At 37.5% G+C, this 16,432-nt stretch overlaps 1 pseudogene; it reads right to left on the bottom strand.

The window, feature by feature from the left end:
• Positions 1–7,395: 7,395 nt before the first annotated feature.
• On the bottom strand, positions 7,396–8,924 carry LOC100424427 (inosine-5'-monophosphate dehydrogenase 1 pseudogene; annotated as a pseudogene).
• Between the last annotated feature and the right edge of the window lie 7,508 nt (positions 8,925–16,432).

Here is a 16,432-nt window from a genome sequence, read left to right on the forward strand (position 1 = left end):
GGAAGGATAAATCAGTTTGAATGTTTAACACTGTAGTTTTAGACTTTTGGGGGTATGTAATATTTCACATTCAGAAATGGAATACCTAAAAAGGAATCTTAATAAATAAAAATATTACTTTTTATTTTAGAAATAGGATTTTAATATTTGATTTAACAGTAAAGCTTATATGGATTATATGATCATTTCTTTTGTATTTATTTCCAATTTGTCATATAAAGGTAATTATTTTCAGCAATTTGAAAGTTTTCTATTTAAAAATAATATTTTTTCTCTTCTTTCTCTTCCTTCTCTCCAACTCAAAATTTTTAAAAAAATCGAAAAACGTAACAGTTGATTTGCAATACTTTATAACTTTCTCCCCTCAAAATGTGGGTTTAAATGCTCTTTAAGTTACAAGTGGAATGAGTCAGATGACCTGAATTTGCTCTTCTATGACTTTCTGTGTTGATTTCAGAATTACTCTTGCCAACTCTGTTTGAGAAGAGTCCAGTGATGAAATAACCAGAGTTGAAACCTGCTTGTTCAGAACATGACTTTAGCTACTATTGACATTTTCCTATTTTCTTAAGAAATTCAACGAATGTTAGTGAGGAGAAGAGGGACCCAATCTTCAAGACTACTAGGGTGTTCTTGAAGCCAACTCTAATTTATAGTGTGTGAGTGTGTGTGTGTGTGTGTGTGATGTGTGCATGTGTACTTCTATATGTTTTCAAGTGATATTTAAATTTTTTTAACCAACATATTTTATTAAACACCAAAATGTCATTATCCATTCTAGATAATTTGGTTTAAAAAATTTCTACAGAGTCTAAAACTTGAAAACATTTACACAATGCCATTATTTCAGATCATTAATAAAATGTTAAATATGAATATATAAATTTATTTAAATATACTTGTTTTGCCCTCTATTAGGAAGATATGTGACATTAACTGATAAAAGTCATACTTTAACATTTGGCATTTTGATTTGACACTACATAGAAATTAGGGATAAATATAAGCATTTTTCACAATGTATAATTAATTCAAACAAAGAAATTACTCAAGTGACAGAGATGAGAAAAAATTTTCAAGCCAGTGTCATAAGTAGAAGCTGAAGTCAAAGGATTCTATTTGGTAAGGAGATTAAAATAATATATAGACCTTAATGACTGAAGTTCTGGATTTTAGGATCTAAATGGGTATTGGAAGTAGGGCTTCAACAAATATAGGACCTGTAAAATTTACTTTACCTGTGAAAGGAGGACTAGCTAAACTTTGCCACCAGTCCAAGGAAGTAGTATGGAGTACTGTTATTTCAATGTTATCTTCGATAAATTGAAAACTTAATCCATTGTGGAACTGTGAGATTGACTTCATTTGTGAGACACAACCCTAAGTAAAGGAATTAACCTAGGTGCCAGCAAAAGCAAAAGTAGTAATTTGTAATCGTATACCATCTCAAAATGTTATTTATGTTTTATTGGTTTATTGAGAAGAGACAACTCATTGGGGAAACACATTTTATTTTTAATAATTGTCTCTGATTGCAGTCTGGAGATACCCAATCCTGTATCTCTGACTGAGATTAGCCTATTAGCTTCTAGAGTTGCAACCATATAAATGGATGCTGCTTTGTGGAACACATTAATTGGTTCTTCAGAGTCCTATGAGCGTCTTTCCCTTTTTTGATGTGGAAATCTGAACCCCTGATTCTAACTTCTTCCTTTCCTCTTTAGCTGTTGCCGTAGTTAGTGTCCCACAGCTTCATGAGGGTGTACCAAAAAGACAACTGATGTCTTTAGAAAATTGTGAGAAACTCACATTCTGTAATTTTTCCTGTTCTTGTTTCTACATTGAGTTTTCCTGGCCAAATAAACAGTTTTGCTAAGTTTAGCTGAGAAATACTCATACCTGACTTAGAGGGAAATAAGTGGTTTTGATGACTGCAAGTTGTTTTAGTGATCCTCTTTCTTTCTCCTATTCTCATCTCCAGGAAGGGAAAATATTGCATTTCTTCCACATGGAGGGGTGTTTGAAGAGAAATAAAACTTTTCACTGTGAATGTGCATCCCATAAAAATACATCTTTTTCTAACTCTCCTCTTGTACTGCATTAAGAGTTACGGTAGTTCTGGTTTTGCAGAATTGCCTTTCAGCAAACCTTTCATGGGTAGGTGACATGAAGAGTTGAAAAATCAGTGTATTGAGACTTGGGATGCTTAGTGCTTTTCCCTCACCTAGGAGGCTCAACATCCATTTCTGGTACCCAGGACCAGATAACATTTTGTTGTAATAGAGTATCAATAAAATTTAAAAATATTCAGAAAATTTAGAATTGAAAATAGTAATTAGTATTATTATTCACAGAATCTAAAGGAAACATCAAATTATGCACTTTGAAGAAGAAGGAGAGGGAACAATGAATAGGAAATCAAAGAAATTGATTAAAGTGTGCATTAACATCTCTGCAAAGAAATGAATTAAACTGTAGATGAATCTAAATAAACAATGAATATCAAAAGCAATAATAAAAAAAATTGGCCGGGCGCGGTGGCTCACGCCTGTAATCCCAGCACTTTGGGAGGCCAAGGCGTGTGGATCACGAGGTCAGGAGATCGAGACCATCCTGTCTAACACAGAGAAACCCCGTTTCTACTAAAAATACAAAAAATTAGCCGGGTGTGATGGCGGGCGCCTGTAGTCCCAGCTACTCGGGAGGCTGAGGCAGGAGAATGGCGTGAACCCAGGAGGTGGAGCTTGCAGTGAACCGAGATCGCGCCACTGCACTCCAGCCTGGGAGACACATGAAGACTGCGTTTCAAAAAATAAAAATAAAAAATAATAATGGCGATGACGAATTTTGAGTGCTTTAAAAAAAAAGACGGAGCCCAACTTGAATGAAAAAAATCAGAGATAAATGACTGGAGTTAAAGCTCAACTTGCATGAAAAAATCAGAGATGAATGACTGGAGTTAAAGCTTTCTCAAATCTGAGATTTTGGAGGGAGCTAGTGATACTGATTAAATTTTCACTCTGTTAAGTCAAGAATGCATGTAACATATTTAAGGATAAATTCTATAGAAGAGCAATAGAATATAAAACAAACACAAACCAATAAAAGACTCAGTTGTTTTAAAAAAGGAAAGAGCAATAAGTAAATTTAAAAAAGATACTCCAAGCACTTGGGAGTTGAAAAAAAATAAGTAAATAAAAACCAGGAGACATAAAATAAAATACAAAATGAGGTATTAAAAACATAAATGCTAATGATAAATTTACCTCTTAAAAGATAGGTAATTTCAAATTAAATTTTAAAAATCCAGTTGTGACCAGGTACAGTGACCCATGCCTGTAATCTCAGCACTTTGGGAGGCCAAGGCAGGAAGACTGCTTAACCCAGGAGTTGGAGACCAGCCCTGGGCAATATAATGAGACCTCGTCTCTATAAAAAAATTTAAAAATTAGCCAAGTGTGGTGGCGCATGCTTGTAGTCATAGCTATTCAGGATGCTGAGGTGGGAGCATTTCTTGAGCCCAGAAGGTGGAGGTTGCAGTGAGCCATGATCATGCCACTGTTCTCTGGCCCAGGTGACAGAGTGAGACCCTGTTTAAAAAAAAAATCCAGTTACATGCTGTTTATGAGAAATACACCTATACATGATCATAATGGAAAGATGAAAATAGTGAAATGTAAAAACATATGCAGGCAAAGATGAACCCAACAACTATTTTGCAATATTAATGAAAGGCAAAATAGACTTTGAAACAAAAAGGACTTTAAGTAGAAGTAACGGCCTAGTTCACTAGAAAATACAGCAATCCTGAATACATATATGTTAAAAGCAAATAATATCCTGAAAAAAATTCATAAAGTAAAAATCAATAGTATTAAAGTTGAAATGGACAAATTATCAATTGTAGTGGGAGATTTTGACATAATTTTCATCAAATGATAGATTGCATATATAGAACACTACAAATAATAAGTAGATGAAGGAAATTGTTTTCAAACACCCACAGAGTATTTTAAAAATTTATTTAAAATATTTATGTACCATAAATTTGCTGTTTTTTCATGTAGAGTTCTTGCAATTCTCTTTTGCCTTTTCTAGAAAATAATATACATGGAATTATTCTGTATATTAACTTTGGAGAAAGGTTTATTTCTCTTAGAATAATAGAGTTGAGATTCATTCATTTATTGCATGCATCAATACTTTATTCCTTCTTATTGCTGAATAGTATTTCATTATATGAATGCATTACATTTATTTATCCAGTCCCCAAGTGAGGGACATTTGTGTTGTTTTCAGTTCCTGATGATACTAACACATTTGTTTTAAAATTACCACATTTGTGTGAATATGGGTTTTTATCACACTTAGGTAAATGCTAAAATGTGGGGTTATTGAGCTGTATGCTAAGTATATGTTTGACTTTATAAGGCATTGTTTTCTAGAGTGGCTGTGTCATTTTGCATTCTCTTCAGCTTTGTATGAGAGTTCCTGTTGGTTTGCATCTCTGCTAGCACTTGGCATTGTCAGGTTTTTTTGTGTGTTTGTTTTATTTTACAGGCATTCTGATAGATATGTAATTGTCATTTTAATTTCATTAAATAAAGTAAAAGATAATTTTATATTATCTTTTAAGTATATTACTGGATTCAAATTGTTGAGGATCTTTTTTGTTTATATTCACGAGAAATAGTGCATTGTAATTTACTTTTATTGTAATATTTTTGGTTGATTTTGGTATCAAGGTAGTCCTGGCTTTGTAAAATGAGTTGGGAAGTCTATACCCCTCAGCCTCAGCTTCCTTTTCTTCAAGAAATTATGTGAAATTAGTATTACTTGTTAAAAATTTAGTAAGATTTACCATCTGGAACTACAGTTTTCATTTTTGGAAGTTTTTAAATAAAATATTTAACTTTCTACTTGATGAAGACATAGACAATTTACTATTGAGTTCTGGCAATTTACATTTTTCAAGGAAGTGGTCTATCACATTTAAGCTGTTTAAATCATGGGCATAGAGTTGTTGGTACCATTAGTCTTTTAATATCTGTGGAGTCTGTAGGAGTCATCTCTTTCATCTCTTTGATGAAAGACTGTGGAATCTGTAGGATCATCTCTTTCATTCCTTGAAAGTTAATTTGTGTTTTCATTTATTTCAAAATATTTTCCAAGTTCCCACTCTACTACTTGTTTGACTTATGGTTTATTTAATTTTCAAATATTTAGGTGCTTTACAGATTTTTTTTTCTGTTACTCGTGTTTGGAAAGTATAATGTATAATATATACAAAATATAATTTGATTTTTTCTGAACTTTTTGAGGTGTTTTATGGTCTATGTTGGTGAATGTTCTATGTGCACTTGAGGAGACTATGCATTCTGCCATTAGTGGGCAAGAGTGTTCTACAAATGTCAATTAGGTCAAGTTGGTTGATAGTGTTGTTCATGCCTTCTGTGTCCTTACTGATTTTCTATCTACTTGCTCTGTCATGTCCATTACATGTACATACACTGGAACCTTTCTAGAAATGTTATAAAATTTGCTTTCAAAAGTCATATATATTTTAATAAAATGAGAGGAGAAAAATATTAAATTATATTTATTCAGATACCCAACCATTTCTTTTGCTTTATCCTCATTCCTAAGGTTACAAGTTTCCCTTTGTTATAATTTCCCGTAAGTCTTGTTTGAGTTTAAACTATTTTTCTGAACTTGTTGAATTTTTTCTGTAAATTTATGTTTTTCACTGAACTTGGAAGTTTTTCATCCACTACATCTTCAAATATTTTTCTTCACCAATCATTTTTTCCCTTTATTTCATAGATGCCAATGACACAATTACTAGGTTTTTTGAATACTGTTATTATATTATCTATAGGCACTAGAGGCTCTGGTCATTTTCATTTTCAATCTTTTTCTCTCTGTTATTTAGACTACACAATTTTTATTGATCAATTTTTAAAGTTTACTGACTTTTTCCTCTGTTATCTCTATTCTTTTATTGAACCGTCTGGGGAATTTAAAAATTTCAGGTGTTGTATTTTTTATTTTTTAAATGTCCAATTTTTCCCTTTTCTTTTTCTAGTAGTTTCTATTGCTCTGTTAAGAACATCTTTATTTCCATTAATTTCAAGAGCATTCACCTTTGCCTCATGGAGCATGGTTATAATAGCTACAATAAAGTCTTTATTCCAACATCTGGATCATCTTAGATTTGACATTTGTTGATAGTTGTTTCTCTGGGAAGCAGGTCCAACTTTTTTTTTTTTTTGGTTATTTGTATGTTGAGCAATTTTGCATTACATCTTCAAAATTTTGAGTAATGTGTTGTGAGACTCTGCCTCTTGTTAAAATCCTCTGAAGATGTTTTGTTTATTAATAAATCAAATTAGGTTCAGACCATGAGTTCTATCTTGCCTTACACTGGTGCTAGTTCGAATGTCAGTTCAGGGTTTAAAGTCTTTATTGTGTTATCTGAAACAGTCAGGGATTAGTGTAAGACTTTGGAGCTGATTCACAGATCAATACTTAAAGCTTTTGCTATGCTTCTTTGGATGTGTTCCATACAGGCAGAGTTTGGGGGCACACCAGGGAATTTTCTTCTTCACTGCTTATTTATTTATTTTATTTTATTTTATTTTTTATTTTTATTATTTTGTTTGGAGGCGATGAGACCTGCTTGATTTGTTCTTATTATTTAATACACAATGACACAACTGTGATTCCAAGGTATGTAAAGTGTGCCTTCTACTGCAGCTGAGGAGAGGGCAGGAATGGTATACCTGGGGATGGTGTGAGTCAGGAATGACAGGGAGGCGAGGAGGCCATGATCAGGGCAGCCTATTCCCCAGGGCCAGGGACAGGGGAGTGGCCTGAGGAGCAGGGCCCAAGGGTAGCCTAGGGCGGGGGAAGTGGGTGGAGACCTCCTGTTGGCTTAGGTCAAGAGCTCAGAAGTGCCATATGGCTGAGGGGGTAGTGGCCCGGGAAGGACCAGAGGCAGGGCCAGGAGAACACCATTTCCTGGGGGACTGGGGGCAGGGAGGTGCCCTACAGAAGAAGCCAGGAGGGACCTCCTGCCCCTGGGGTGGGGGCTGGGCTGGAGCAGGCTGCAGCAAGACCTGAAGCATGCGCAGGGCCTGAGAGCCTGGCTGGCTGGGTTGGTGTGTGTGTGTTGGGGGGTTCCCAGGGCATCCTGGCCCAGAGAGCAGTCCAGTGTCTGCAGACGGTGCCCAGCGAGAGGCCGCAGACCCCTCAGAACCTCCCTCCTCTCTCCCTGGAAAGGAACTGGGGAACCTATAGTGCAAATCTGTGGATCACTCAGTTACAGAGGGAGGCTGTGCCCAAAAGTGGACACTGGGGTGCGCCCCCTCCACCACTCGGCCTCCACGACTGTCCTCAGTACAGCCGCTTCTCAAAAGAGTGCAGGCTGTGGATGCCACCCTTGATCGGGGCCGACGTGGTCTGCTTCTCAAACTTCAGCTCTCCTGAGTACATCGAGGATTGAAAGACAGGCTGCGGCCGGATATCCTGGCAACTGTGTTGGATGCCCGCTATGAGATAGGACACGAACTTATGAATGGACCTTTTGTCCTGGATGGAGTCCAAGACACATTGCGGGATCTTCACATTATTCCCCTCACCAAAGTATCATTTCTGGCTGCTGCTGCTCTTCTCCACGGCATCCAGTGAGTCCATGCCCCGGTACTTCTTGAGCCGCACCCCGTCTGAGAAGAAGTACTCGCCGGGGGCCTCTGTGGTGGCGGCCAGCAGGGATCCCATAATCACTGTGGAAGCTCCAAGGGCCAGGGCCTTGACCATGTGCCCTATGGTCTGGATGCCGCCATTGGCTATGATGGGCACACTAAAGCACAGGGCATACTCGGCCACCTTGTACACAGCAGTGCCCTGGGGCCAAGGGCAGGCCATCACTTCCTGGGTGATGCAGATGGAGCCGCAGCCCATGCCTATGCGCAGCCCGTCCACACCAGCGTCAAACAGGTTTTTGGCCTGGGCTGCTGTCATTCCAATCACCTGGAGGTGGGGGTACTTCTGTTGGATGTAATGCACCATGGTAATCTGATACACCAAGTTCCCTTGGGAGGAGTCCAAGACTATGATGTCTACGCCCGCCTAGGTGAGCAGGTCTGGGGGGTATTTGTCATCCTCAGGGGTGCCCACAGCTGCCCCGCACAGTAGCTGCTTGTGGGAATCCTTGGAGGCCAGAGGTTAGTCTTGGTTCTTCTTCAGGTCTGTGCAGGCGGTGATGGCCACCAGCTCATGGCTATCATTGAGGAAAGACAGCTTCCCTTTCTTGCTATGCTGCAGGATCTCATTTGCCTCTTTCAACATCAAGCTTGCTGGAGCCAACACCAGCTCCTTCCTTGGCATCACCACCTCACTGAGGAGGTTGGTGTGGTCCTTCTCAGCAAGAAAGTTGACGTCTCTGGAGGTGACGATGCCCACCAGCTTGCTGCCCATGGTGCCTGTCCCCGTGATGGGGATGCCTGAGAAGCCTTGCCACATCTTGGCCTCCAGCACATCACCCAGAGTGTGCAAGCGGCTCAGCGCCACGGGGTCCGTGATGAAGCCTTGTTCAAACTTCTTGACCTTCCGCCGCTGGTTGGCCTGGAACTCTGGGGTGCAGTTGTGGTGAATGAAACCAATACCTCCCATCAGAGCCATTGCGATGGCTATGTTGGCCTGTCACAGTGTCCATGGAGGAAGGAGATCAGCGGCATCTTCAGCGTGATCTTCCGGGTCAGGGCTGAGGTCGGGTCCGCCTCATCAGCTACGAAGTCTATGAATCCTGGGAGAATCAGGAAGTCGTTGCAGGTGAGGCGCTCAGCGCTGGCAAAGAGCTGCTGCGCGGTGAGGCAGTCCTCGGGCACGTAGCCGTTGCCGCTCATGATCAGGTAGGCCGCCATGCTGCCGCGAGACCCCGCGACATCCGCGCGTGCCGCCGCTGCTGCCGCCACCACTGCTGCTGCTGCCCCCGCGTTGCGGCGACGCTGCCGCTGCGAGCCGCGCGGGCCCGCTTCTCTCTCCCCCTCTCTCTCTCTCTCTTTTTAAAAAATAATTTTCTCTCACAGAATCTGCCTCCCAGGGGTCCCTTTTTCCAGTCCCTCTGGCCAAGAGTCTTCTGTCTAAGTCTTCCACACAGTGGCACAGTTCTGTGTTATTAGATATACCCGGGGGATGAAGTAATGAAAGAAAAGACAGAAAATAAAAATGGGAATTCCTTCCACGGTCTTTAAACACGGAGGCCCCTAGAGGCCCATTTTCATGCTTCCTCTGTCCAGAAAGATGGATTTCTAGGGCTTACATTCATGCTGCTGCCTCTACATGCACTGAAGCTGGTCAGTGAAGCTGGCCTTGGGGCAGAGGGAGAGAAAAACACATTGGGATTTCACCTTCAACCTCCACTTTCCACCTCTTAGAGTCCCAGTTTCATAGTACTTTGACAGAAAACCAGAGTTTTCTCAAAGTTTTTGCTGTCTGTTCCCATCACATTGTTCCCTGATTTGGCCCATCCTTAAGTCAAGACCAGATGATCTTGAAGGAAAAATATCATAGGAAACTCACTATTGGCATACTGGTCATTTTTTGTTTGAGTTTTGATGTCTCTCATCAACCTTCTTGCTATTATTTTGTTTCAGAATCATCCTCATTTAAGTGTTTTAGTATTTTGTCCTGAATTTTTAATTGTAATGAGTGAACGAGAAGGATTCTAGCAGGCTTATTTCATCTTGGCTGGCACCTGAAGTCCATCCATAGGATATATTTTAAAATTGTTCATGTACTTGGCCACAAAGACAGTCTCTAAGAGTTGGTAACACAAAAAACATGTTCTCTGAAAACATTGCAATAAAATTAGTAAATAATGCCAAAATGTACTTTTCCAAATATTTTGTAGCTTAAAGCAGAAATTGTATTGCAAATTATAGACTATTTAGATCTGAAAAACAAGAGAAGCACAACTGATAGACTACAACAAAAAGTATACTCACGGGAAAAATGTTAACCTTAAATGTCTGTACTAGGACAAAACAATTGGAAAATTATTAGCTAAATATTTAACTGAGGAACGTTTAAGTGAAGAAGTTAGAAAAATAGTAAATCTTAAGAAGGTAGAAAGAAGTAATAACAACAGAAATAAAGGAATTTAGAAAACCAAGCCACAATAGGGAGATTCAGCATAGAATAAAGTTTATTTTTAGAAAAGATTAAAAACTTACACAAACCTCTAACAACATTAATCAAGAAAAACCAAAGATAATCTACATTTTTGTATTAAATTATTGAATAGTAAATTATGTATTTATAATTAATATAAAATATAGATTTAATGGACTATTTCCTAGAGAATTAAACCTTATTAAAATGGATCCAGGAAGATATTTTAAAACTGAATACACTTACTTCCATTAGGGAAATGCAATCAGTTGGAAGAAAAAGCAGGAGTCCCAGTTATTGACATGCGTTTATCAAACTGTCAGGGAATACATAACTATAAACTTTTAAGTTTTCCTAGAGAACAGAAAATGTGTTCCTGGTTAGACACTTATTAACTATATTCCTAGGTAAATGCTTAGCACTCTCACTTGCTTAATTAGGATAATGACCAGAGTACCTACCTCATAGAACTGTGATGATTAAATGGCGAAAACAAAAGAGATATGCTAAGAGCACTGACTGACACATAGTAACTGCAAAATAAATGTTAGCTATTCTTTTTTTCTTATTATTATGGTACCAAACCCAGAAAATATTACTGCATAAAATAAATTCTTTAAACCAGTATTACTTAACATAAATGTACAGATACTAACACATTAGCTAACTAGATTCAGCAAAATATTAAAAATGCATTGTGGTCAAATAATGTGTATTCTAGGATTTCAAGGATGACTTAATATTAAAAATTTTGTTAATCTTAATATATTACTATGTTAACAGATTAAAAGAGAAAAAAATTATGATTGATTCAGTAGATTCAGAAAACTCATGCAATAAATGCAGCACCCATTTGTAAGGAAAACTTTTCACAAACGGGGAATAGGAAGGTACTTGCCCACTTACTGAAGTGTATCTAAACCTGTAGCAAATACTATTAATGGTGAAACCTTACAAAATCTCCATTAAAGTAGGGAGCTATGCAAGAATTTTATAGGACTTTGTAATCAATTCCAAAAGACAAGGATAACAAGTAAGAAGAATGAGAATTGGCATGGGAGAAACTAAATTTCATTATTTGCATATGATGTAATGATATATATATAATCTGAGATGGCTTATAAATGAATTACTGGCACTAATAAGAGGTCAGCATGTTCCTGGATATATAATCAATATATAAAAGTCATTGACATTCTTATTTATTCCCCATATGCTTAAACTATTACAGAAACTAAGGTCAAATTCATAAGAGGTACAAAAACTAAAAGATACCTAAATATTTACTGGAGGATATAAGAGAATGCCAAAAAACTCGATATTAATTGACGGGAAAAGTTAATACTCTTAGGAAATAAATTCTCCCCCAATTAATTTACATATCCTATGTAGTATCAGTTAAACTAACTCTAAAATTTCTTTGGAATGTGAAATGATCAGGAATATCTAAGCCTTTTTTTTTAGTAGGAAAGGAGAAGAAATTCTTTGCAGATATGAGGACAAATTGTAAAAGTGTGAATATTCAGCTATCTTACTATTTGTACGGGCTAGACAAACCAACCAATGGAAAGGAGCAAAGAACCCAGACAAAGACTTATGCATATGTATGAACTCAGTTCAGACATTATTAATTGGTTGTGGAATAACAAAGTTTTAAATAAATGGTTCCAGGTAAAATTAATTATCCTTATTAAAAATTTGCAATTTGTGACACATTAAAATAAATTCGAGATAGATTAAAGACCCCAATATGAGAAAACTTCTATAAAGATTTTGGAGGGAAATACAGGAGAATCCCATATTTTAAAGAGGATGATCATAAGCACAAAACTTCAAAGGAAATTATTGATAACTTTGGCCTTATTAAAATGCAAAGCTCTCTAATACAGGATACATTGAAGAAAGTTAATAAAAAATAATAATTGAAGAAAAGAAATTTATGACATTTGTAGCAACAAAATATTGGTATCTTAGTATAGTAAAAAAGTCTTCTGAAAATGAATAAGCTTAAGACAAGTTACCTAATTGAAAATTGGGTAAATCAAACAAACTGAAGATTCTATTTAAAAAAGAAGCTGGAAAGATAAACAGCTGAAAAGGTCTTTAATCTGAATAGTTGAGGGAGTATGCTCATGGGTTTGAAAATGGAATACCATTTCACAGTTACCACTGGCAGACCTCTGACCACTAAAACGTCAACAATACTCAGCTTTTGGAGGTGTGGAGAAACAGTCTCTCATACGCTCTCAGTGGCTATGTAAATTAGTCAAACTACTTTGGAAAAACACTTAGATAATATCAAGGAAAGTGGACTGAGTATAGTATATATCCCAGAAATTTCACTTCTAGGTGGATGCTCTATTCTTTTATATGTACATAAGAAAACATATACACGATTATTCCTTGTAGCACTGTTATTAAAAGAAAAAAGTGGGATACCATCTAAATATTTATCAACAAAGAAATAATTAGTTTATCATATATTTAGTAGACTACCATCTGGCAGTTAAATGAACTAGATCTACATGAATCATATTTGGTACATTTTGAAACCATAAGGTTAAATTAAAAATTAATTGCCAGGCATGGTGGCTCATGCCTGTAATCCCAGCACTTTGGGAGGCCAAGGCAGGTGGATCGCTTAAGCTTAGGAGTTCAAGACCAGCCTGGGCAACATGGCAAAATCCCATCTCTCCAAAAATTAGCTGGGCAGGGTGGTGCACACCCGTAGTCCCAGCAACTTGAAAGACTGAGGTGGGAGGATCACTTGAGTCTGAGAGGGGGAGGTTGTGGTGAGCTGAGATCGCGCTACTACATTTCTGCCTGGGTGACAGAGTAAGAGATTGTCTGAAATAGATAAATAAATAAATAAATAAATAAATAAATAAAATAATTGGGCCGAGCATGATGGCTCATGCCTGTAATCCCAGCACTTTGGGAGGCTGAGGCGGGTGGATCAGGAGGTCAGGAGATCCAGACCAGCCTGGCCAGTATGGTGAAACCCCATCTCTACTAAAAATACAGAAATTTGCCCTGCATGGTGGTGTGTGCCTGTAGTCCCAGCTATACTGGGGAGGCTGAGGCAGAAGGATAACTTGAACCCAGGAGGTGGAGGTTGCAGTGAGCTGAGTTGCAGCCACTGCACTCCAGCCTGGGCGACAGAGCAAGACTCGGTCTCAAAATAAATAAATAAATACATACATAAATACATAAATACATACATACATAATTGAGCTGCAAATATCTATTCATACAAAATTAAAAATAATGTAAAATGATCCCTATAATTTTGCTGGCAAAATTTTATGTGGTTAAGATCAATAAAAATCAAGATAGGAAGGATATATATTCTATCAAGATATTAGTCATGTCTGGAAAGGGAGGGTGTCAGGTAGAAGGGGATGAGTAATTCAGATAAAAGGACTGGAGAAGGAAGTGAGGGGTTTTCTCTGTATCTGTCATTTTTCATTTTTTTTCCCAAAAATTTCTGAAACAGTTAAAAATTTAACATTTGTTAGATCTGAGTGTTAGGTATAAACTTATTTTTAAGTGTTTGAAAGATTTCATAATGAAGAAAAAATGTAAAAATTAATTAACAGAAGAAGATATAACCACTTTGTTTTCTGTGCTGAGTGATGCACAGCTGTATTAGCTGTAGTGTTGAGCAGCAGAGCTTCACATTTCTGCTGACTTTACATGTGAACTTGAGCTGAGCCTCACAGAGGGAATGTGTAAGCTGGAGAAGTCAAAGTCAAGCGGGAGGGAGGATACTGCTATGACTAATTTATTATTATTTTTTTAAGTAACCACAAGATTTTCCACACAAACTCATGTAACTATGAGCCTGTTATAGAAACTGACATATTTTGCTATTATTTTTTATACTCCTTTTCTCCTCTGGAAAAGGAGAAAAGTGTTGGCAAAGTGTATTTTGGTGAAACTGCTGTTCTTTGTTTCCTTGAAAGCCATATGCTAATATATAGTCATAGGGAATAGTGTTGTTTTCTCTTCCAGAATTAGTTTATCTGGTATAATTTAAGGTATATAACCCAGGGAAGATATTGGTGATGAATTTAAATCTTTGGATTTTTCTCATTTCTCTGTGTACGTTCGATTTTGAGAGTTTTAAAAATTTGGTGCTAAATTGCACTGACTACTACTACAGAATAAAATTGTAGTTTTTGCCAGGTAATCTCTTCCTCTCACCCCTGATACCACACATACATACACACACACAGTTTTTTTCCCATCAATTTTTGTTTCATTTTAAATAAAATTAAGGGATTATTTATAAAAATTAGGCACACATTAGCAATTCAGATCAATTAAAAAAGTTAAAATGGTTTTATATGTCAACCTGAAGCAATGACTTTAAAAAGTAGTATAATTTCATTATATGACAATATTAAATAATTCCTCTGGTTGTGAGAAGCAAAGTTAGTGTTAGCTGGTGCCATGATTAATTTTATGTGTCAACTTGGCTAGGCTATAGTGTCCCGTTGTTTGGTCAAACAGCAATCTAGACATTTTTGTGAAGGTAGTTTTTAGATGTGATTGATAGCTAATTAGTAGACTTTGGGTACAGCAGATTACCCTCCAAAATGTGGATGGGCCTCATCCCATTAGTTGAGGCCTTAAGAACAAAGACAGTGATTTCCCAAAGAAGGAATTCTTCTCTAGTCTATAATATAGAAATCTTGCCTGGGTTTCCAGCCTGTGGTCCTGTGGAACTTGGACTCAAGACTGCAACAGCAACTCTCATTCAATTATACCTTCTGGTCTGGCCTATGTGGTTTGTACTTGCCAGTCCCAACAATTGCATGTTACAATTCCTTAAAATCAATCAATTTCTATGCGTCTTTCTCTGCTTCTCTGTCTTTATCTATAGACATGAATATATCTATAAAGATATCTAGATAGCTATTTATCCTATCTTTATCTATCTGTCAATCATCTTTCTATCACATCTATCTATCTATCTATCTATCTATCTATCTATTATCTATCTAGCTATATCTAGATACATAGACACCTCTCTCAATCTCTTCCCCCTCCTTCATTTTATTAGTTCTGTTTTTTTCTGGAGAACCCTAATATAGTTAGCTATTAGACAGTTGAAATTAGTCATCATCAATATTAGAATTTTCCAACTATTGTAACACATTCTAGGTATACAAACTTTTGCAAACACCTGCGACAGTTTTTCTTCCCACAGGACAAATGAGCTTGTTTGGGAATACGCAGGGGGTTGCAATCACAAGCAGCCTATGATGCATCATAGGCATACCCTTGGGGTAGAAGCTTCTTCATCTTCATGTAAAGATGACTATTTAAGCAGCCTTGGAAAAAGGTGCATAGGTTATTATAGGAGTTGGTGCTTGTTCATGGATAGAAACAGCCTTGCTAGGTAAGTATTCTTGTGCAGATGGCTATTTTGGAACACTGGTCTTGAGGAATGTCATATGATAAGTCCTGTTACAGTCATTTGTGTATAATAGCTCCTCCTTATGCTTCCTGCCTCCATTTTGTTAGGGTTTTGACAGGAGTCACTCCATTTTGATACTGGCAACTTTCACAGGCTCAACTCTGAATACAACAAGGACAAGAGGGGATTTAGGGCCAAGGAGCAGAGTAAAGGGGTCAGTGGATGAAATTACTAAGAGGAGACATTAAGGTTAGGGAGATTCTTGCTGAATTGCCCTAACAGGATTCTTGGTAAAGGCAGACCAAGATGATAAGATAGCAAGGATAGGGAACAAGGAATTTAACCAGATATAGACGGTGATCAGAGTGGGAGGATGACAGCAGAAGTTTTTGCTAAAACTGGGCTGGGAAGGCTTAGTTGACAAGAGGCCTCAGAGAAGTCTGACTAAAGTTTGGTCAAGGAGAGTTTCTGTCATGTTTAACGGATCTGAGTTCTCAAATGCCTGTCTTAATGTAATCTGTAACCCAGGTAACCATATTTAAGTGGACACTTCTGATTTTGATAAGCGTTAAATAGTTGTGAGGTCTGTTAGGCTTGTTCCATATCTTTGACACCTGCTTCTTTCCTGTAAAGGCCAAGAGGGAGGTTAGGCATCAACACAGCCCTAGGGCTGCTCTGGCTTTATTTCAAGAGTTTACAGCTATTCTGGAGGCTGAGGTAGGAGGAACGCTTGAGCCGAGAAGTTCGAGGCTTCAGTGAGTTGTGATTACATCACTGCACTCCAGCAGTGCAGTGAGAGAGCGAGACCCTGTCTCACACAAACAAAGAGTTTAA

Source organism: Macaca mulatta, chromosome 12, assembly GCF_049350105.2.
Source record: "Macaca mulatta isolate MMU2019108-1 chromosome 12, T2T-MMU8v2.0, whole genome shotgun sequence".
Lineage (NCBI taxonomy): Eukaryota > Metazoa > Chordata > Mammalia > Primates > Cercopithecidae > Macaca > Macaca mulatta.